The following is a 22,845-nucleotide window of genomic DNA, read 5'->3' as shown; positions in this document are numbered from 1 at the left end:
GCGTCTAGATGAGCTCTCTGGTACTGTCTCTGTCACTTACAGAGCCGGGACACCTGCGATGTGTCCCCTGACAACCACTTTATCTCTGTTCCACGGCAGGGAGGAGGGAGAACTTCAGAATTCTTGAAGTGTCACTTCATAAAATGTCCACTAAGGAAGGGGAGTTCTCTTTCACCACGTAGAGCTCTCTGGAACAAGGGGAAGATCTGGCATAAATACCAGAAACTGGGTTTTACTGCTAGCCTGACTGATTACCAGTTACATGTCACTAGGTAAGTTACTTTTCCCCTGTAAACCTCAGTTTCTTCTTCTGCAAAATGGGAATAAAAACTGCTCTTTCCAAACTTCTCAGATGAAGAGAAACTCTCTGTGAAATTGCTTTGTAACCTGAAGAAATACTGATACAAAATAGGATTGTCAGAAATTCATACAGGGCTTCCCTGGTGGTGCAGTGGTTAAGAATCCGCCTGCCAATGCAGGGAACACGGGTTTGAGCCCTGGTCCGGGAAGATCCCACATGCCGTGGAGCAACTAAGCCTGTGTGCCACAGCTACTGAGCCTGTGCTCTAGAGCCCGCGAGCCACAACTACTGAGCCCACGAGCCACAACTACTGAGCCCATGTGCCACAACTACTGAAGCCCGCGCGCCTAGAGCCCGTGCTCCGCAACAAGAGAAGCCACTGCAATGAGAAGACCGTGCACCACAACGAAGAGTAGCCCCCGCTCGCCGCAACTAGAGAAAGCCCGCGCGCAGCAACGAAGACCCAATGCAGCCAAAAATAAATAAATAAATTTATTTTTTAAAATAAGAAAGAAATTCATACAATTGTACATGCCTTGTTGTTCCTCCCTCATCTCAATCCCCCCACGCCCACCCCCACCCCTGCCACGCACACACACTTCCGGTCAAGTCCCGGCATCCTACACTCCGTGGGGTGGTATGAGCAGGGGTCCCTGCTGCTTCCAGGGGAGGCTGAACGGAGTCACACAGGAAGTGGGATGGTGCTGCAAGATGGGCTATCTCTTTCTTCTCAACCCAGGCCCCAGCAGGAAGTGATTCTTGCCAGCAACTGCCCTCCCATGGGCTGTCTGGGGCAGAGAAGTCACAGCCACGATGGGGAGAACACCAGTGCAGGACAGAGAGCCCAGCTCAGGAGGAGAGACACAGAGCTGGGGCATCTATCACTCGGCGCCAGCCTGCCCATCTGCTCGGGGCTGACACTTTGCAGAGAGCGCTGGAAGGACGTCTACACTGGAAGAGAGCTTCTTTGGGCAAGGTAAGAGCTGCTCCAAGCCATCGCAGGGCTGGGGGTCCTAGGCAAGAAGAGAACTAGGTCCCTGTAAAAACATGCAGTAAGATCTTGAAGCTTCCTGAAAGATGGGGACTCTGTCCTTCTCAAAATCCACAAAGGCTATAATAGCTTGGGTGGGCACAGGTCGGCAGCTCCGAGCCATTGCTAAATTGTGTCTGTTTCATGTAACAATCCTAAAGGCAGTCTGGGGCTGGGGCAGTAGCCCTGTGGCTCTGGGGACCAGGTTCACTGCAGTTTCTCTGCCATCATCTTCATGGTCCAAAATGGCCCACTGATGTGTCTGCAGTCCAGTGGTGGGATATTGTGGGGCAGCCTGCAGTCTCTGTCACAAAAGGCAAGGAAAGGAGCCCTTATGTAGGTCATTCTCTCTTGTCATCGCTTCCTCCACTTTTTTCTTTACCTGTCTCTCGGTTCTGTGCTGGGGGGGCTCACCCCTGCAGACTGAGTCCTCCTGGCTCCTTTGCCTCTAGCTTCCTGTTGGGTTAACCAAGGGAGGTGCAGGGGGATTCTGGAAGGCAGAGGAGAGAGCCCTGGAGTATCTCTCCCCTGCTCCCCGCTCTCTTCACCAGCATGTATCCATCTGCCGGTATGACCCCCACGGTCGCAGTTCCCTCAGGAGATCCCTCCTCCATGGCTCCAGCTCTCAAGGGGCCCAGACCACAATTTCCTTTCCTAATTCCTTCAGCCTGGGAGTGATGAAGTCTTCCCACCGCTGCTAGTCTCTATGAGCCTCTTGCTTCCCTGTCTGTTCCCCTAACCTGCCCACACCTCTGTCAGTAATCTCTTTATTACAGCATCTTCATGGGTACCATCTGGGGTGATTCTGTTTCCCACAGAGACCTTAATGGACACAGCCCTCAAGGGAAATGATGTCTAAACACCCGGCTCACATGGAATATGCTTGACTCTTGGAATTTAAGCTCTGGATCATCATCAATGACCCTTCTCCCTCCTCTCTCCTTGCAGATTCTGCCTTCTCCTATATTTCTTTCTAGATATGCCCTGTGTCCCCCAAGAGTTTTTTTTTTGGATGTGGAGCATTTTTAAAGTCTTTATCGAATTTGTTACAATATTGCTTCTGTTTTATGTTTTGGTTTTTTTGGCCGCAAGGCATGTGGGATCTTAGCTCCCTGACCAGGGATCAAACCCACACCCCCTGCACTGGAAGGCGAAGTCTTAACCACTGGACCTCCAGGGAAGTCCCTCCTCCAAGGCTTAATCTGAACACACAGGTGCAATGTAACACCTTCCATCAAATGAGAAATGACCATCTCAGTGCCTAAATGAACTGGTTGAGAACAGAGGACCCAAGGGGATGAGACTGCCTTTCTCAGCCTCCACTGAAAGCTTGGGGGCCTCAAACTCACCTGGCAATATTCCACCTCATGCAGAAATCATGTGAGCAGCCTCCCTGGCGGATGGCCAACCAATTTCTGCTTGTGTCCTTCTGGTGACGGGGAGCTCAGTACTTCTTGAAGCAGTCCATTCCTAATGGCTTGCTCTCAAACTAGTGAGAATCAAAATCTGTCTCCCTCCACTTTCTACCCACAGGACACAGTTGTGACCTTCGCACAAGTGTTGTGGACTTTGAAGACGTCAGTAATTGTGTCCTCCTGAGTCTTCTTCTCTCAGGCATTTCACGTCTAACCCAGCCTTCCCGTGGCTTTCAGGTGACCTCCCTCTCTCCCTCCCTCCCTTCTTACCTTGATATGAAGAGTTTACAGACTATTTCCTGGGGAGATGGAAGAAGAATCACATCTCACCTCACACAGCAGAAACTTGATAACATTTCCCCTTAAACGTTTCTGACTTTTCCTCCAAAGCTCCTTTATCCTGCTGCTACTTCACCTTTCTTCCCCTCCCCCGCCCCCTCCTCGAGAGTGGTCCTTTCACTGTGGGACTCAGAATCTCTCCGCAGCCTCCAGGCCCACGGCATAGTGTGCGAGACTGTACTCTTCTCAGTCACCACCAGAGGTCTCCCTACTTGAGTCTGGTTTGCTCCCGTTCCAAGCCACCGTGCATCTTGGACAGTGGTTTTGCCCGTGCTGTTCCCTCTCGAGACTGTCCTTTTACCAGTGTCCATTTTTTGCCATCTGGATTAAAATATCCATTTATGGAGCTCCTAATTATCTTTCAGATATCAACTGATATGGAGTCTCTGAGGAGCGTCCCGGACCTTTCTGGTCCTGAGAAGTGAGATAACATTGCCCCAGCACTCTCTGTACCCCACTAGAGTACTCATGACATGGTATCCTCAACGTGATGGCTTTTCTATCCTTGAACATAAGCCTTGTACATCTGATACTCTCTACACCAAATATAGGCCTCGTATAATACGCTGAGCAATGTGGAATATGGGACTATCACCTCCCTTGTTCTTGTTTTTACATCTTTGTGGCTAAAGATGGCAAAAAAAAGTTTTTATTTTGTTTTAGTCTTGGAGCCAACCCAAATTCCTAGACTTTTTCCCAAGGATCTTTCCTGAGTCAGATGTTCCCTGATCCTGAATTTGTGAAATTAATTTTTTTGAGTCCAAGGAGATAATGTTAACAGGGACCTGTAGCAAATCTCTCCTTGTTCATTTTGGCCTCTCATCCATCTTTACAAGGTCTCTGTGGACCTTGGTTGTGTATAGAGCACAATTCCCCAGGTTTTTGTTCATGAAGGCCCACCGCATACCAGTGAAAGCTGTACCTTCCCCCATGACTCTCAGGTGGAGCACACGACCATCAAAACACAGTAGCTTCCCCTCCTTTGAAGGTCAACTCTGAGCATTTCTGTCACCTGTCTTTATCCTCAAAGTCAACCAAATTCCAAAATGCTCTCCCATAACCTTGGACACGTAGTAGGTGCTCAAAAAATGTTAGTTCCCTTTTACGCTACACAATGATCTCAATACTTTCTTGTTACTCATTCATTCAGTAAAGAAATCACGTTTACATGCTAGTTCTACAAGATACAAAGATTTTTAAAATACACTGATTCATCAAAAGAAAAAAATTAAAAAGACATGCTTCCTGCCAACAAGGAGCTTAAAATAAGATATAAACAAGCAAGTGAACAATGATAAGACACTGTAAACAAGTGTTACATAGTCTCTCCTTCCAAATTTTTGAAAATTCTTCTATATAGTTTCCTGCAATATTTTAGAATGAGGTAGTATCTCAGTCTTCCTAGGGATAGCCATAAACAGAACAAGCATTGGTACCAAAAAGGTATCATTAGATTTTGGAAGAAAGTATATCACCCATGTGTGCAATTCTACATCAATAAATACCTGTAGTCATTCATTCAACCACCAAACATTTATAGAAACTGTGTTAGGCAAGATGCAAGTTAGGTTGTTGTAACAAAGACGCCCCAAATTAAAGAGGTTTAAGCAACAGAGAAGTGTATTTCTCTGTCATACGAAGAAGCACAGTTGGTAAAATAAGAAACCATATAGGCAAGCCATATTGCATAAAGTCCTCTGTCAGTGAGGCAGGCTGGAGGAGAAATATTGTGCACTGTGAGCTCTGCCTCTGCCATGCTCTGTTAGCCTGGAAAAAGTAAATGCCAAAATAAGTCAGACACACAGCCCTGTGTCCTAGGGAAGATTCCAGCTGTCCTGAAACACAGTCCTGCCCTGCTCCCCAGTGAATGTCTTACAAATATCTAGTTGAGGAAGAATTTGTCTCATTCACAGATAAATAATAATCAAAGAGGAACATGGTATCTATAAAAAGATACTCCATAAAAATAGGAAAGTGACAGAATATTTGTCAGAGGAATGCCAGAATGATAGAAAAAGAACACTACACAGCAGTTGGAAATTGTGTTCAAATACATCACCATGAATTTTATAAATGTAATAAAGCAAATTCTTCTATTACACAAAAATTCTAAGCAAATACGTAAGAGGTCCGGGAAGATCAGACAAGACAACAGAGGAGATAAGACAGACCCTGATGGAGATCTTGAAAAGAAGTGAAGAGAAAAAGAAGCATTCCAGAAATGAACAGTACACCAGGAGCAGCAGCAGAACAGACACTGGAAAACACAAAGAGAGATGGAGTATTTCTTTATCTTATCCCAAATCAAAGAGACATACTTTGGAATGAACAAACAATTTAAAACAGGAGAGAAAATTATAGCTATGGAAGACAAATGATGAACATTCAATAGAGGGAAACTATACCCAAAGACATCATAGGAATTGAAAGAACTTGAAGAAATATTTAAAGGTATAATTTTTTTTTTTTTTTTTTTGCGGCACGCGGGCCTCTCCCTGTTGTGGCCTCTCCTGTTGCGGAGCACAGGCTCCGGACGCGCAGGCTCAGTGGCCATGGCTCACGGGCCCAGCCTCTCCGCGGCATGTGGGATCTTCCCGGTCCTGGGCACAAACCCGTGTCCCCTGCATCGGCAGGCGGACTCTCAACCACTGTGCCACCAGGGAAGCCCGTTGCCTTTGCCTTTAGTGTCAGATGCAAAAACTCATTTCCAAGACCAATGTCAAGGAGCTTACCCCCCACGTTTTCTTCTAGGAGTTTTGTTTTGTTTTGTTTTGTTGCGGTACGCGGGCCTCTCACTGTTGTGGCCTCTCCCGTTGCGGAGCACAGGCTCCAGACACGCAGACTCAGCGACCATGGCTCACGGGCCCAGCCGCTCTGCGGCATGTGGGATCTTCCCGGACCTGGGCACGAATCCGTGTCCCCTGCATCGGCAGGCGGACTCCCAACCACTGCGCCACCAGGGAAGCCCCCTAAAGGTATAATTTAAAGTTTCTGAAACATGGCAGATTGAACTTATGAGTTCTTGCCACTTCTTTCTTAAATACCGTTAGTATGCTAGTAAAGGTGTAAAAAGCCCATAGCACCACAGGAACAAGAGAATTGGGGGAAGAAACAACAGCAGAGAGGAGATGTCAACAAAATTTTAGAAATTGGAAAAGAAATGACTGTGTGCTAATCCAACAGGCGGGAAAAACCCCCACGTTCTCGCTTGGTGGAGGAGACAGCCGAGGATCTAATACACAGAGCAGATTCCTGGAGACCCTCAGGAACTGGAGGCACCAGGAGGGGGCAGCAGAGTCACAATATCTGTTCTCTTCCTTCAGAGTAATGGAACGGGAGCTGGGCACATGATCGCTCAGCTGGACTCTACGTTTTCCGTCCTCCCTTGCATCTGACTGTGGCTATGGCCTAAGTGATCAGTGACCAAGTGTGTGTGAGGTAATGTGTGCCATTTCTGAGTCTGGGCCCAAACACCCTGGGTGTCTGCTATTCTCTCATCTTTATCCTTTTCAGAACCGGAACACAGAGATGCCTTTGGCCCGGCTTTGACCATGCAGAGGAGGACCGTGTCCTAGGAGACAGTAGAGCAACAAGATGGAAGAAACCTGGGTTCCTGAATGACAACGTGGAGCAAAGACTCTCGCCAACCCAGACTGCCCACCACGGCACTGTTTCATGTAAGAACATGTAAGAAACTTCTATTTTCTCTAAGCCACTACATGTTTAGGCGTTTCTGGTTTTGTTTGTTAGTTACACTGGCTTTAGCCAGTTACCTGAACTAATGCGACCAGAGTATGGAGTAGAGCTAAAAGCAGGAGTATTAGTTGAGAGTCTGAGTAAAAGTCAATAACAGTCCTAGATTTTCTTCTCCACTCACCGAGCCTGTAGGTCTCCCTCCTCCACCTTAGCAAAACCACGGGAGGTCTACTCAGAGGAAATGTTTTACCCTCTGGCCTCAGGGGCACCAGGCTTAGTCGCAGGTGGGCATTAGATGCTGGAATTAACATGGGATTAAATATGGACAATACCATGAGCACTGAGGCTCCTGCCCTCTCAGGCCACAGAGCCCAAACATTGTCCTCTGTCCTCTGCTCTAGAATGCTGGTAGCAGATGTATTACTCCAAACCCACACGCCAAGCAGGAGATTAGTAGATTCCTCTCGGGGGGAATTGGCCACCTTCTTCCCCAGAAAGATTTATAGGAATTCACATTTGGGGATCCCTACACAGTCACCGACAGTGAAGGCCACCAGTTGACAAGCCCTACTCATGCGCACAGGCTTTCCAGTAAATGTTTTAGTGCCTTACTAAAGGATTTCCAGAAATTATCACAAAGTTTTAACATGAAAGATGGAGGCCAAACAGAAAAACAGCACACCTAGAAAACAATTTAGAAAACACAAAAAACAAGCAGATAGAAAAAACTAAAACTATGCCACTAATATACTCAGAAAGATAAAAGAAGATTCATAAATGTGAAACAAGAGTAGGCTGTTTAAAAAAAAAAAAAGAGCAGTCACAGGACAAAAAAGATCCAATGAATTTTATTTAAGAAAAACCATAAATGATTTTTATGATTTACAGAAAGAATATAAAATTATAGGACTCCTCCTATAAAATTATAGGACTCCTCCAAAACCTAGTATGAGAAGAAAATAGGAGAAGAAAATGTGACAAAATTAGAAAATCAATCCAGAGATGCAGCATTTGATGAGTAGAAATTCCAGAAAGAAATAACAGAAAAACAGATTGGGGAAACATTTTTTAGGTAAATAATTTTTAAAAAAACTTTCCAGAATAGATAGGCATGAGTTTCCAGATTGAAAGGATACCCAAAGCACCCTGTGAAATGGATGAAAAAGAATTCATACATAGCATACCACGGTGGTGTTACAGAGCCCCAGGAATAAAAAGAAACTTCCAGAAAAAAATTTTAAATAAGAAACACAAAAAAATCAAGAATTAGAAAGACATGAGACTTCTTAATAAAATCATACCCTTGTGGGCAATGTAGGTATGCCTTCAATATTCATAGCAGAAATGTTTTCCAACATGGAACTACACATCAAGACAAAATAATTACTCAAGTTTGAGTAGAGCTATTTACACATGTGCAAGACTTCCAAAAACTTACCTTCTGAGCATTCTTTCTCAGGAACCTAGTGGAGGATGTACTGCAAAAAAATAAGGGAGTAAAAAATCAAGAAAGAGGAAGATATGCAATCCAGGAAAACACAAGAAACTGGCAATGAGAATGCCCAGGATGACAGTTTAAAAAAAAAACAACAGCAAAAACAACAGCAAGCTAGCAGCGGTGCAGTGAGCCCACAGAGCAATCAACGCAGAGGGCGCAGGTCAGGAAGCTCCACACCAGGAAAGGTATCTCCCAGGCAATTCAACTGACAGAATACTTTATGTGGTGATGTAAACTCATAGCAGAGCATTGGGAATGAAACGTTCTAAGTACTTAAAAATATGGTAAATCAATAAAGAAAAAGTTGTTTACTCCAAGAAAAATTTTAAATGTACAAATTAGGGAAAGTAATTATGGTATACTTCAAGATTCAGCTGTGAATAACATGTACGGAGTCACCACTGAATGGAAATGGAAACCCAGCAAGACACCATTCACCCCACCAAATTAGCAAAACTTAAAAAATCAGACAATATCAAGTGCTTGCAGTGAATTTGGTGTACTAGGGATCCCCCGTCCTCCACACATACACAAACATACACACTTCTAACGTGAGTTTCAATTGGTGGAACCTCTTGCGATAATAAATTGTAATTATCTATAAAGTTGAAAATGCACATGGTCTACAACCCAACAATTCCACCCCCTGAGTATATACTTGACAGAAATGTATGTGTATGAATGTCCAAGGTAGCAAAAAACTGGAAACAATGGGAAGCAATTCAAATGTCCATCCACAGTAGAATGTGTAAATAAATGATAATATATTCATATAATGGAATACTTCAAAGGAAATGATACGGTTCCTACTTCTTAAAGTTGGCAGAGATTACACAGGAGTTGGTTTCATTCTTCCTTCAAGAAGTCCTTCCAATTCCTCTGTCCCTGCCCCTGAGCAGCTGTCAGGGGAGGAGAGATGCTTAGAGATCTGAAGCCTAACTGGCTTCACAAACGAAGGGACAAGAAGAGGACACATGTCAGGCTTTCCAAAGGGCGTGTTTTGAAACCCTTCGTCTTAGACAAACCCTCAGTCTTAGTCTGCCTAGGATGCCCTCCTTTCCTTCTCAGTACCCACCGGTAACAACCTCTTCATCTTTTAAGGCCCTCCCTCCAAATCCTTTGTCCATCCACCTGTTGAGAAAACTGAAGTTGAAAGCAGCCGAAGAATATGCTTGGGGAACACAGCCATGGAGAAGCAGCCCTGGCTCTCTAGAATCTGTGTCCTGTTTACAGGCAGCATCCAAGACTAATTCACACCTGCATTCATACCACCCTTGAAGATGGTCCTTTGTAAACAGTAGGTGCTCAACAACTGCCACGTCCCCCCTCCAGGTCCTTAGGTAAGTTTAAATAAGAGTGTTGTTAAAACTATTAATATTTTGATGCTGCTACACAGAAAATGACCAGCAGATGGCAGCATGGAGCTCTCCTGGCTCCTAAGGTCCCACTTGCAGGTGTAGGGGAGAAAAGTTTGTTTTTCTTTTCCATCTTCCAAACTCTGCTGTCAGTGCCTCCGAATGCCCATTGCTCCCGTTTGAAACACCTGTCCTCCTACTCCTTTGATGAAAAAATGTACTGGGCATCTGTGGAAGCCGCAGTGTGGGACACAGTGGCAGGAGGAGAGCACAGGGACATGCAACAAGGACGTGAACACTTTTACTCTCTACAGAGACTTAACATGCCGATTCCCATGGCAAGCCTGTGGTACAGTGGCAGGGAAGGCGGCTTACTTAAGGTTCCAGTTTTCACTTGGGGAAACTGAGGCTCAGAGAGGCAAGGTGATGTGCTCCAGGACACACAGCAAGGTCAGATTTTCTGACTCCTAATTCAGTGCACCAAGTTAGTTTTGCCATTAGTTTCTCAAAGGCAAAATCTACCCTGAAGGCACTTTCAGCTTACATATGCAGATAGGAGACCTGAGAGTTAAAAAATAATGCAAAATGCCCCACCTCCCCAGAGGGTTCAATGCCTTGTCCAGGCTTTCCTGTGGCTGCCCTGCCCCCAGTTTGAATAACTTATCCTCCAGGCACTCTTCGCTTGGGGTCTGTGAACACCCTAGGAGTAGTATCCCCCATGAGCAGGGGAGATTGTATATATATATGAGCACATGCATGAGTGTGTGTATCCACACTTATGTGTTCCCGGTTTCTTCACATGCCCCCACCAATAACTGTGCTAGTTATTCATGTATTATTCCTCAACTCCAAATTCACCCACCAATACCAGCTCTGTGCTGATGGGCAGAATTCCCATAAGCATCTCTCCTGTACAGTGAGCATAGTGCTATAATGTAAGCTTTCTCAGTAGAGGGTGATGGGAGAACACTGCAGGAGGAAGGGGCTTCAATTGCTGGCTTTGCCGGTTATAAGACATCCTGTGGTGCTCTGCCCCACCCATGTGCCCAGAAGGTCCTCCAGAGACCTTGCAGTCCTGCCTGGCCTGGTGATCATTTTCCCATGACCCTCCCAACCCAGACACTGTACGTGCCATGGCGCCCGCCTACACTGCCACTTGACCCCCTCTACATGCCCACATGCCCACCCAGCAGGTTGTGGCTCAACTGTGCCCTGGAGGTTTGCTTCCTCCTTGTCCGGCAGCTGCAGACCAGCTCCGGCCCAGGCACCAGCTAATCTCTCAGCCTCCAGTGGGGGCCATGACACCTTCTCCAACGGGGTCTGATCCCCAGCCTGGGAAGGGGGCCCCCTTCCATGGGTCCTCTTCCTCAGCTGAAGGGAGAGTAGCCTTATAGGGTTCTGTTTACGTCCTATAGTTATTCTTTTATCATAGCACAATATTCTTTCATTAAAGTCCCATTTCTTAAACCCCTATGTGGTTTCTGTCTCCTGATGGGACCCAGACTGGGACTTGTGTGCTTGTGGCCCCCCAAATATTAAGATCCTGGGACTTCCCTGGTCCAGTGGTTAAGACTCTGTGCTTCCAGTGCAGGGGGCACGGGTTCGATCCTTGGTCATGGAACTGAGATCACACATGCCGCATGGCACTAGCAAAAAAATATTTTAAAAATCCAAAATATTAAGATCCACCATACCTAGACCCAGATAAGACAAAAATATAAAATTCTCAGCTCATTGCTGAGCACACAGAGAACAATAAACCTAAGTTTTTGTGTTACTACCGTATGCTGGGGATGGAGATCACTTCCCCTGTTGCCACAAAGGGTTGGCAGCTCTGGCATCTCCCTTAAGGGGTCCCTCTTTCTTGTTTAGCTTGAGTTGCATTCTCTCCTGGTGTAGCAGTAAAATAACAAGCAATTAGAGCTATCATTTATAGAGCCCACACTTCATTTCAAGTGGTGTGCTATTAGCTCCATTTTACAGATAAAAAAAAAAAAGCAAAGGACTAAAGAAGTTAGGAACTTGCCCAAAGTTTCACAGCTGGTCCAGGAAGAGCTGGATTTTGAACCCCACTATATCCAATTCCAAAGCCCAAACTCTTAAAGACCATGATATACTTCTTCATAGCAAACATCTATCGCTGTGTCAAGCTCTGTGCTAGACGATTCACAGTAGTTATATAATGTCTCCTATAACAGCTGTGTATGATAAGCAGTTGTGTACATTTTATAGATGAAGAGACTAAATTTCTTACCCGAGGCCACTCAGCTAGTGAGTGTGGAGACAGGGTTTGATACTGGCCCTCAACTCCAGAGCCCACAATTTTATTTTATTTTTTTCATAATTTTGGAATTAGTAAGGGCTCTCTTTATTAAACAAGAGCACAGGTATAAAGAATATTGTTGAAAGATTTGATTACACACACATAGACTGAATTACATACCCATATACATGAGTACACAGAAAACCTTATCCTAAACAAATAACATAATAATAATCTCTAATGGCAAAAGTTACCAAAAACTAAATTTTAAAAACCAACAACAGCTTGGAAAAGAATTTTTTTTAAATATGTGCAGTGTGAACTTCAGAGCCCACATTTTTTTTTTTTTACATCTTTATTGGAGTATAATTGCTTCACAATGGTGTGTTAGTTTCTGCTTTATAACAAAGTAAATCAGTTATACATATACATATGTTCCCATATCTCTTCCCTCTTGCGTCTCCCTCCCTCCCACCCTCCCTATCCCACCCCTCTAGGTGGTCACAAAGCACTGAGCTGATCTCCCTGTGCTATGCGGCTGCTTCCCACTAGCTATCTATTTTACATTTGATAGTGTATATATGTCCATGCCACTCTCTCACTTTGTCCCAGCTTACCCTTCCCCCTCCCCATATCTTCAAGTCCGTGCTCTGGTAGGTCTATGTCTTTATTCCCGTCTTACCCCTAGGCTCATCATGACATTTTTTTTCCCCTTAGATTCCATATATATATATCTGTTAGCATACGGTATTTGTCTTTCTCTTTCTGACTTACTTCCCTCTGTATGACAGACTCTATGTCCATCCACCTCACTACAAATAACTCAATTTTGTTTCTTTTTATGCAGAGCCCACATTTTTAACGTCTACAGTGTACTATTTCCCAGCTCACATACTGGAAGTGATTTTGGGGGTGAGAATGTACCCTGACCTGGGGGCCATGATGGGTGAAACAACGGAAAGCACATGGTGCCTGACTTCATATTCGATGTCCATCAGTTGTCAGTCATGTCATATGTGTTACAAGATAGGAAGCTAGTAAAGGAGACCCGTACCAGCAGATGTGTCTCTCTCCCCTCATCATCGCCCTACTGCACCTGACCTTAACCCTCACTCTAAGGAGGAGGGATGATCTGCAGGCACCTCTGTAGGACTGCTTTGGAGTGACCTATGATCATCTCCAAACCTCGTCTAGGGAGGGGATTCCCTGACACTCAATGGGGCAGGCACAGCCCCCTAGAGCATCTTGTCAGCACCCCATGCTCTGATTCTATACTCATCAATGGTGTCAATCCTAGTGATTAGTCCCCTTTGTATGGTCTCATGATTGTTCACTAATTTAGCTCTAAGACCCTAGCAGCTGATGGAGAGAGGGAAATATGACACATTATAAGATTCAGAGTATTTGCAGGTTGCTAAGAAAAAGCAACTATTCTAGGGGCTTCCCTGGTGGCGCAGTGGTTGAGAGTCCGCCTGCCGATGCAGGGGACACGGGTTCGTGCCCCGGTCCGGGAGGATCCCACATGCCGCGGAGAGGCTGGGCCCGTGAGCCATGGCCGCTGAGCCTGCGCGTCCGGAGCCTGTGCTCCGCAACGGGAGAGGCCACAACAGTGAGAGGCCCGCGTACCGCAAAAAAAAAAAAAAAAAAAAAAAAAAAGCAACTATTCTAGATAGTGAGGCCAAAAAGCATATTTACTTCGATGAGTGGTCCCCATGAAGAGGCCACTGTGAATGTAATAAGCTATGCCCTCAACAGCATCCCTACAACAGATAGGGGCTCAACGTTCAAAACTGTATTTTGTATAATGTCCCTCAGTGTAGGTCGAAGGCCACCAACCAAAGCAGAAAACATGAAAAGTAATTCTCCAGGAAGCCATGGGAGGTAGTCACAGCACAGAAGTCTGCTGCTCTGGCTGAATTGGTAATATATTTAAGAATACATGTCTAGAGATTGAACAGATTACATACTTTATAGGCGCTTGTCCACCAACAGCATTTCTATTAGCCAAGCTTTTGAAAAGTACTTTGTGTCTATGGGTTTTAGCTTCTACTTGCAGTGGTGGTGCTTTCCATGGCCAAATAAGAAATGAGCCACATGCCTTAATAATAAACTGGGCTGGAACTTTTATTCGATCCTCTTATGAAAACTCAGGCACCGACAAGAACATGTCCCTGAAGAGAAGGCCAGCCCACATCCCCTCCAAAGTGCGTTGAGGGAGTCCTTGCTGGCAGAGCCAAGATTTCATTTGGGAGGAACTTTGAGAGTTCTCTAGCAATGCAACAGATGGGTAATTGAGGCCCCACAGTTCCACATCCTAAAGTGTGAGAGCAAGAAAAATTAGCCTAGAGACATGGTAAAGCGGGTTGCTAACCATCTTCCCTATTTGGCCACACACGCAAAAACCTGCAACACGTCTCATTTTGAGCAACAGATCTGCTAGTTAAACTGGTTGTGAAATGTCCTCCCAAAGTAACTGAATAAGGTAACTTACTATTTATAATTATTTTCTATACATCTCCCTAAAGTTGGAGGCTAGCTATTAAAATTATTATCTCAGATCCAGAATGTTTCTGGAGGTAATTAGATAGTAGTATCAATTGTCTATTAAGACCATTCCTGGTCCATGAGGTGAAAATGAGGTAATTTGCATCCCAAAGACTGCTTGGCTTTCTGTTTTCCAACGCAGGGCAGGATGGCACGGGGAGACCACATTTAACTGCGCGCCTGGCACAGACACTGACCCTTCAGAACTGACACTGGCTGGCGGGCTGCACTAAGTCCAGCAAGAAGCAAACCTGCAGCTCATCCAAAAGTGGTTTCAAGTGATAAAGATCAAGTTAAGAAGGACCTTCTATTTACTAGACTATTACTGCCCGATTCATAATTGTTGAATAAAGCAGTTAGATCTTCAAAAAACAAAAAAGATCAAGTTAATAATAAAAGAAGCCAGGACACATCTTTGTTTGACCCGACTGGACGTTATGAATAGTGTAGACCATAATTTTCCCTACATATTGTGTCAAAGGCTGGGAAAGGATCAGCAAAAGTCACAAGCCATTTAATACAATTTTTGGCAGATTTTGCCTCAAGGCCCTATAAATTAGAGCGGATGACTGTGCACACAGCTTGCAAGCTGTGCACGGAGAAAGTCAGGCTTGCAAATTGTTAAACAAAAGCCGAACTGTTGGATTTTGCTTGTACTTGCTGGAGTAGAGTGAGCAGCTTGTCCTGGTTTGCCAGAGACTTCTCCAGTTTGAGTCTGAATGCCCAGGGTCCTAAGAAACCCTTCAGTCCCTGGTAAACCAGGATGGTGGGTCACCCTACCTGGAGGTCTTCCTTACAAGCTGGTGATCTTGGGCTGGACATCCGCATTTGGAGGTGAGGCACAAAACACCACCTGGAATCTCTGGGTGGGAATTGGGCTTGTTGACTGATGGAGTTCACTGCAGGGTGTTTAAGCATCCATCAGCGTTGGCATTGAGAGAACCAGTAACTATCAGTCATTGGAGGACATTTGTCTGGGATGCTCATTTTCTGCACAGATGTATCCTCCAGTTACCTGCTTGTGGATGGTAAATCAGGTTGCTCACTTGCTGGGGACTGGGGTCCCATTATTCAATATGCAGATTTTCGCTTATTCCTTGCTTAGCCCAGTACCTTACCTCCTCCTCCCAAATTCATTGCCTTACATCTACCATTTTGCTGTCCACACAGTTCAGCTTATATGACAAATAAGTCTCCTTTCTCCCATATCTCCCTGAAGGAGACAGGGAAGGTGACCTAGGGTTTCCACCGGTGCCCCTGTCGCCCTGTGGGTGGGGTGGGGAGAAATAGCTGGCTTCTCCTTGTTTTCTCCCTCTGGGGGCCCCCATGTCGAAGCCTCCTCTATTCTACCAAGTTAGTTACCACTTCTCCATATGTTTTCTGTCATCTAAAAATGTGTTAAAAATTCTCGTCCACTATTTTCTTCTCTCTTGTTCCTTTGCTCTCGTAGGGTTTTACCTTTGCTATTCCTCTCTTGTGCTTTTTCCAGGATTTGGGGAGGAAGAGGAAATAAACTTGTGCTGCCAATCAACCACACTTAACAGGACATCCATTACTCCAGTCTCTCTTTTTGTATCATGTGATGGATGGATGTTGGCATTTCTGCAACGATCTTCCATGTCCATTATCTTTTCTAGTTTCTATTTATTTCCCTTCCTGTTATTTTCAGGGAAAACTGCTTGGTCCAATCTTTTAGCTCATGAGCTCTTCAGCTGCACACATTCTACTACTTAGCTCATCCACTGAGGCAGTTTTTTTCACTATAATTATAAATGATGTATTTTTTATTTCCAACATCTCTAACTGATTCTTTTTATCCTCTCTTATTTGAGAACATTCATTATGTTTACTTCAGAGCTCAGTACTGGTTGTCCTATTTGTTCTGTTTAATCTTGGAATCTGGAGCAGACAGCCTGGGGGACAGAAATGTGCTTCACACACTAAGCTGTATGACTTTGCAGGAAGTTACTTAATCACTTATACCTTAGTTTAGTTTCCTCATTTGTAAAATGGGGATAAAAATAGTTCTACCTTAAAAGATTCTGGTAGGGTCAAAGTTCTCTTGTTTTTTGTTTAAAATGCATGCGGTACATTTAGAATAGTGCCCAACGTATAAATACTCAGTAACTCTTTCCTAGTGTTGGTGCTTCTCCAGTGACCTTTAATCTTTTGACAATGAATTTGTGTTTTCCTATGAGATTTCCTGCAAGAAATCTGCTTGCATAACCCACTCTGAGGAGGGGTGAAAACCATTTTGCAAATGTGTGTTCCACATTGCTTCCAGGGAGAGTGCAGAATGGGCTGGATGCCTCACGAGTGGATGCTCTTTTGGGTGGTCTTTGGGGCTTAGCTGCTACCTTTCTTCCCTGGCTTTGCCATCCATCTGGGCCCTGCACCGTCTCTCACTCCCTTAATACAGCTTGCACCTGGAGCTTGGCCACCTTGTTTGCAAGGGTGGGATTTAGGGAGCTCTCCAGGAGTCAGCTCATCTAGCTTCTCCCATGGGGATGCTTGTCTAACCTTCCCAGCAGTACTCCATTGTCCCCGTCTTGCTCCACGCCTCGCCTATCTCCGGGCATGGAGTGCCCTTGTTGCTGTTCTCACTTTTGTAGTATATATTGTAGTGTAGACATTCAAGAATATATGTAGTTGTAAAGCAACTATACTCCAGTAAAAATTAATTTAAAAATTAAAATTTTAAAAATCAAAAATAGAATTTATGTAATGTACGCTCATGAGCTGGGCTGTAATGTTAAATCTCGTTGTGTCTGCTTTCAGTTTCTTAGAAATTCCTCAGCACTTCTGATTCTCTGAACATCTGTCATCTTTTTTGAGGACACTAACTTTTTCCTTTCCTGTCATTTCTGGAGTTTGTGTCAGGTACTCAGTCCACTGTGATGAAGAAGGAAGTCAGAGGATTTCTAGAAAAGATGAAAATTAAGCAGAATCTTGGAGAATGAACAGGAGCAGCCTAATGAAAAGGGAGAGAAGGACACTGCAGGCTGGAAGACGGCAAGAGCAAAAGTATGGGGACACACATGACACGGTACGGTAGCGGGGGGAGCAGGGAATACAGGCACTTGACATTTCGAGAGAAATAGGACCTGTATGAGCTGCAAAGGGAGAGGCAGGGCATGGTCTTCTGTGCCAGGTTAAGAGGTTCAACCTTATCCTGGAGAGTTCCAGATGGTTCTAAAGGAATGGCATAGTCAGATGCGCGTCTTGTGCCACTCTGGAGGGTAGGTTTGAGTGGAATGACACTGGAGCCAGGAAGACAAGCTAGAAAGCTCCTGCAGAAGTCCAGGTTAGAAATCATAAGACCCTAGAAACCAGGGCAGTGGTACTTAGGGGGTGGAGAGTAGGGGGTCAGTGCAATAAATATTTAGGAAGAAGAATCTGCAGACAGGGAGGATTTTCTAATAGTATTGGTTTTCTTTAGGTAGACTAGAAAGAGACTTCAGTCTTCTTCCAGTATGGTCATATGTTTTTGTAAAATTTGTAAAAGTAAGCTATTTTCGCTGCAAATAGTTAATACTGCTGGTAGTATCATGTAAATTTTTACAACTATTGTCAAAGTTGGAAATACTTCTACCAAGTTTCATGTATGAACTATGAGATTGCAGGGCATTTTAAGTTTTCTTGTACAGTGTCTAATCTTAAATACTTCTTGAATCGATACAAGTATTTTCCAGTTTAACATGAATGTTCCGATTGTGGTGGTGAATTGAGTTTTGTGTTATCCTTGTAGATGTAAGTATTTCATATAAAGTTAACATGAAATTTAATATTTTCTTAGTGTATGCCTCTGGAATTTACAGACTTCATTAGGATGAAATACATCAGAGAAGCTAAGATGCAATCTGATACAGTGAGATGCATGAAGCATTTAATTTCACATGCAGGCATGCTTCGATGTGCAGTACTCTCACAGTTTGTGCCTTATTACACAAGAGTTTAATAAAATATATTCCCTGAAATTGTTCAGAAAAGATGTATGTATATATGTGTGTATGTTATCATTGTATAGGTTACCTTATCAAGTATATTCTCTATAGGAAAGAACTTTTTTTTTCTTTTTATTGAAGCATAATTGACTTACAATGTTGCATAAGTTTCAGGTGTACAGAAAAGTGATTCAGATATATATATATAAATATATCTATATAAATATAACTATATATCTATTCTTTTTCAGATTCTTTTCCACTATAGGTTATTACAAGATATTGAGTATAGTTCCCTGTGCTATACAGTTGGTCCTTGTTGGTTATTTTATGTACAGTAAGAGAACTTTTGTTTTAAATAGGCATGGACAAGAATAGAATTACATGCTTAAAACTTTATACATACAGTGGTTGAAAGAGTTTTCCATTGACCAATTTCTGGCTCTATAAATGTAGAGTCTTGTTTCTCCTCTGCTACCTACATACTTCTGAGAACAGATGCTATTTGGACACGTTTGTTATTGAGATACCATCTCTGGCTCTACTGGCTGAATCAGAACAGTGTTCCTAAAAGCTATTCCCACACTGGGAAGACTAGCAGTAACGTAATTACACATAGGAGTGACTGCTAACAACATAAACATAACCTACTAAACCCAAACTAAATGTATCTCCAGCTCACCTTTCCCTAGCCAGACCCTCAGGTGCCCATGGGCACTCCAACTCACGGGAGGGGCTTGAGAAGAACTGAGATGCAGGAGAAATCAGAGCAGAAAGGGGCTGCCATCTTAACTGTGTGTACCTAAAATAGCTTTACTTTTGCAAATTCCACAAAAACATAGGACTGCGTAAAACATCGCTAAGCCTCTCCCATGAGGAGTCCCTGGAAACAAGGGGCCCTGCAGCTTCGTGGTGAATCTTCCTAATGTACAGGACTTGGAAGGGGATTCTGGCAAATCAAGTAGCTACCAGAGCTGTAGCCTGGATGCCTTGGCAGAAGGTGGTAGCTCACCTGAGATATAGGACCCAGAGGAAAATAAGGTTGAGACGGAAGGATGGTTAGTTCATTTTTGACATTATAAGTTGGTGATTTTTGAGGGATATTCTGGTAAATGTATCCAGTAAGCAGTTATTTATTCATACATTTGTAATTCTAGTATCACTCCCCCGTTTAAACAAAGAAAGTTCAAACAATCCAAAGGTAGGTAGGAAAAGAGAAAAAAGAAACCAAGAGAAAGCATACGTCACATGATATTCAAATATTAAGCCACCTGTATGGCCTGTCTGCTGACCAATTAGAGATTTGGAAGAGGTCGTGGAAGGCCTCCCTGTGACAAGCACTGCCTCTTTTGTTGCTAGATCAGGGGAAGGTCAGGGGTGGGGGTAATGTAAGGTCTCAAGGCAACAGCTATTTACCAAACAGGACAGAAGAATTTCAATTTGTTATGTCAACTGGTTCTAGTTGCATATTAGTGTATCAGTCCTGAGGGCATATATATATATATATATATATACACACATACATACACACACACATAACAATAACAAAAAAGGGGCAGAAATAAGTCCCAATATTTCTGTAGTCATTATCAATATAAACTGGTTAAACTCACAATTAAAAGCAGATACTTAGATCTACTTTTTCATTTGTGGAAAAACGTTTATGTCATTTCCAAGAGAAAAACCTAAAGAACAATACAGTAAGAGTGAGAAAGAGGGAGAAGAACATATAGCAGGCAAGCAGTATCTTAGCTAGCCACACTAAGAGCAGGCATAATAATTTTTTAAGGAGAAAAGTAATAAAAGGAGATAGTCACCAAAAGATAAGACAATTATGAACTTGTATGAACCTAATAATGTGTTCTCAAAATTAAAAGGCAAAATCAGACCAAATTATAGGCAGAAGTTGACAAACTACAAAAAAGTGGCAAAGGTTAAACTGTCTCACAAATCAATGGATTGAACAGAAAAGAACCTCAGGATAAAAACAATCTAAGTAACCAGATTAGCAAAGTGGATGGAGAGATATAGAGAGAGAATCTTGCACAGGTAAAGAGTGAATATACATTTACAAAAACTGGGATATTCAAAGTCTGTTTACTAGAAAACAAAAAGTCTTAACAAATTCTAAAAAGAGCACATCTCTCATCTCCAAGAATTAGAGTTAGAAATCTATGACAGAATATTTTTTGAAAAGCCATAACTTTGAAAACAAAATTGGAAAACACACTTCTAAATAGTCCATGAATTAAGGATAAAATTCTAGTGGAAAAAAAGCCAAAATATTTATAACTAAGGCATAACAAAAGCATGGCATATTAAAACTTGTGATATGTAGTTAAAGCAGGATTTAAAGGGAGATTTATGCTCTCACATAAATATTAGAAAACAACAACAAAAGATTCTGAAAATAAATAACTCTAATATTCAACTCTAGAAACCAGAAAAAGAACAGCAGAGCAGACACAAAGCAAGTAGAAGGAACAAAACTATTGATACAAAGATAAAAGTAGAAATTAAAGGAATAGATAACTTTTTAAAAAGAATTAACATGATTTTAAAAATTAGAAGGATATTCATTGCAAAGTCTGGCAAGACTGATCAGAAGACTTTCTGCACTCCAGTCTCTCACCTGCGTCTCACTTACCCCGGGTATCCTTTTTGCAAGCCTCTATTGTGTGGGGGATTTACAATTTAATTTTTTCTCCATTGAAGAAGAGCTGTGTTTAGAGCAAAGGGATTTTCTTTTGCACCTCTTCCTGTGGCACCTAGCATAGGGCCGGTCACGTTGGCTGGGTCACGCTGGCTGTATTCAACCATTGTCAGTTGAATGAATCGATGTAAGAAAGATGACAGTACTGTACTACTCTAGAGCTCTACAGCACTTGACCTTTTTACAAGGCACTTACTTTCCCTTCTTTTGATGTTTGCATCAACCCTGAGCAACAATGAAGCAGAGGTTACTTTCCAGATTTGTATAGATTGTTTTGAAAATTTTATAGGCGAGAAAACCAAGGTTTGGAGAACGCATCGCTTGCGAGTGTCAGAATGGGAACCAGAACCCAAACACCAAATCTAGAGTCTTTTCCCCCACGTGGTGTTCCTACAGAGTCATAAAAAGCACAGTGGTAGCTATTCACCATTCTGGCCTAGAGGGTCTCAGTTCCAAGGCAGAAAAGTTTGTGCTACAAATAGAAGGAATTCCACCCTAAATGATTTGTTTATTATCTTTTAAAGTGGTATTTCAAGAAGCGTTCGCTCAGCCACGAGAAAAATGAGCCATTCAAAGAAGCTCGCTTTTGCTGCTGCGGGGCAGCAGGGAACGCTGCAGGGCGCGGGTGCAGGGTGTTAAGGCAAAAGAAAGGGCTGGGTGGGTGCCAGGTGACCTTCCCGGACGAAACCCCCAGCCCAGAGAGAGCGCCCGGTAACAGAAGCCCCCCGGAACGCCGCCAGTTCGGTCGGGGGCTTCACACTGGCGCCTGTTCCTGTGCCGCCGCAGGCGTCCCCACCCGAGTAACAACAGCCCTGGGAGAGACGCCTTGTGCCTCTGACCCTCCGCTCTTCTTCAGCTCCGGGGCGCGTTTCCTCCGAGCAGCTCCCGAGCCTTTGGCCTGAGTTTCATCCTCCCCTGCCTAGTCATCTCCAAAAAATGCAGTCCAGTCCCGAGAAAGAGCCGCGCCTTGGGGGAGGTAGGGGTGTTGGAGAGGCTGCGGAAGATGACTGGATCCCCAGGGTTCGTAGCTGGGCTGCGGCCAAGGCTGCCGCAGGGCACGGCTTGCGTCCAGCCCCCGCACGCTGGCCTCCTCTGCAGCCCACCGCACCCGGCCCAGTCCCGCTCCTTGCACTATTAAAACGCAAGCTGGACCAACAGTTTTTTTTTTTTTTTTTTTGAACAGCCTCCAACGGGCAACAATCTAAAAGTCCTTTCATAAAGAGCTAAGTAATTAAGAATGGTGACGCACAAGACCGCTAGTATTATGCAGTGTTTAGGAAGAACCAAGTTGATCCAGGTGCGCTTGCATGCAAAGACCCTCCAAGATCTAGTGAGAAAAAAGCGCGTTGCAGAAAAATACAGCAACACCGTTTTGTAGACAGTACATCTACGTAATGTATGAAAGGCAAGCCTAAAAGTGGGCTGGGGGAATGAAGAGTGAATCTGTTTTTTTAAAATATTTATTTAATATATAATATCAATATAAATAAATATATTCATATATTGCGTAGGTGTCCTTTTTTCAAAAAAATAAACTTTATTTTTTAGATTTACAAAAAAGTTCAAATAGAGTTCTCATAAACTCCAGTTTCTGCTATTACTATCTTTTATTAGCATGGTGTTTTACTACAGCGAATGAGCCAATATTGATGCGTTATTATTAATTAAACTCCATACTTTATTCAGATGTCGTTAGTTTTTAGCTAATGCCCTTTTTCCAGGATCCCATCCAGGATACCACGTTACA

General features: G+C 43.6%; 1 long non-coding RNA gene across 2 annotated transcripts; it reads left to right on the top strand.

Annotated features, from left to right (window-relative positions):
• The first annotated feature begins 1,050 nt into the window (after positions 1–1,050).
• On the top strand, positions 1,051–18,516 carry LOC113632538 (uncharacterized). 2 transcript variants are annotated; one of them, XR_003437851.1, is made up of 4 exons: positions 1,051–1,277; positions 6,599–6,762; positions 9,381–9,619; positions 17,312–18,516. It is a non-coding gene; the product is annotated as an uncharacterized LOC113632538 (long non-coding RNA). The 2 variants fall into 2 exon arrangements; XR_003437850.1 differs by having other exon boundaries at positions 6,599–6,772.
• The last annotated feature ends 4,329 nt before the right edge of the window (positions 18,517–22,845 follow it).

The sequence above is a fragment of the Aethalodelphis obliquidens genome, unplaced genomic scaffold, assembly GCF_003676395.1.
Source record: "Aethalodelphis obliquidens isolate GAN/ISIS:26980383/991018 unplaced genomic scaffold, ASM367639v1 scaffold37, whole genome shotgun sequence".
In the NCBI taxonomy this organism is placed as follows: domain Eukaryota; kingdom Metazoa; phylum Chordata; class Mammalia; order Artiodactyla; family Delphinidae; genus Aethalodelphis; species Aethalodelphis obliquidens.
Note: the sequence above shows the minus strand (reverse complement) of the source record. Positions and strands in the feature narration are given on the sequence as shown.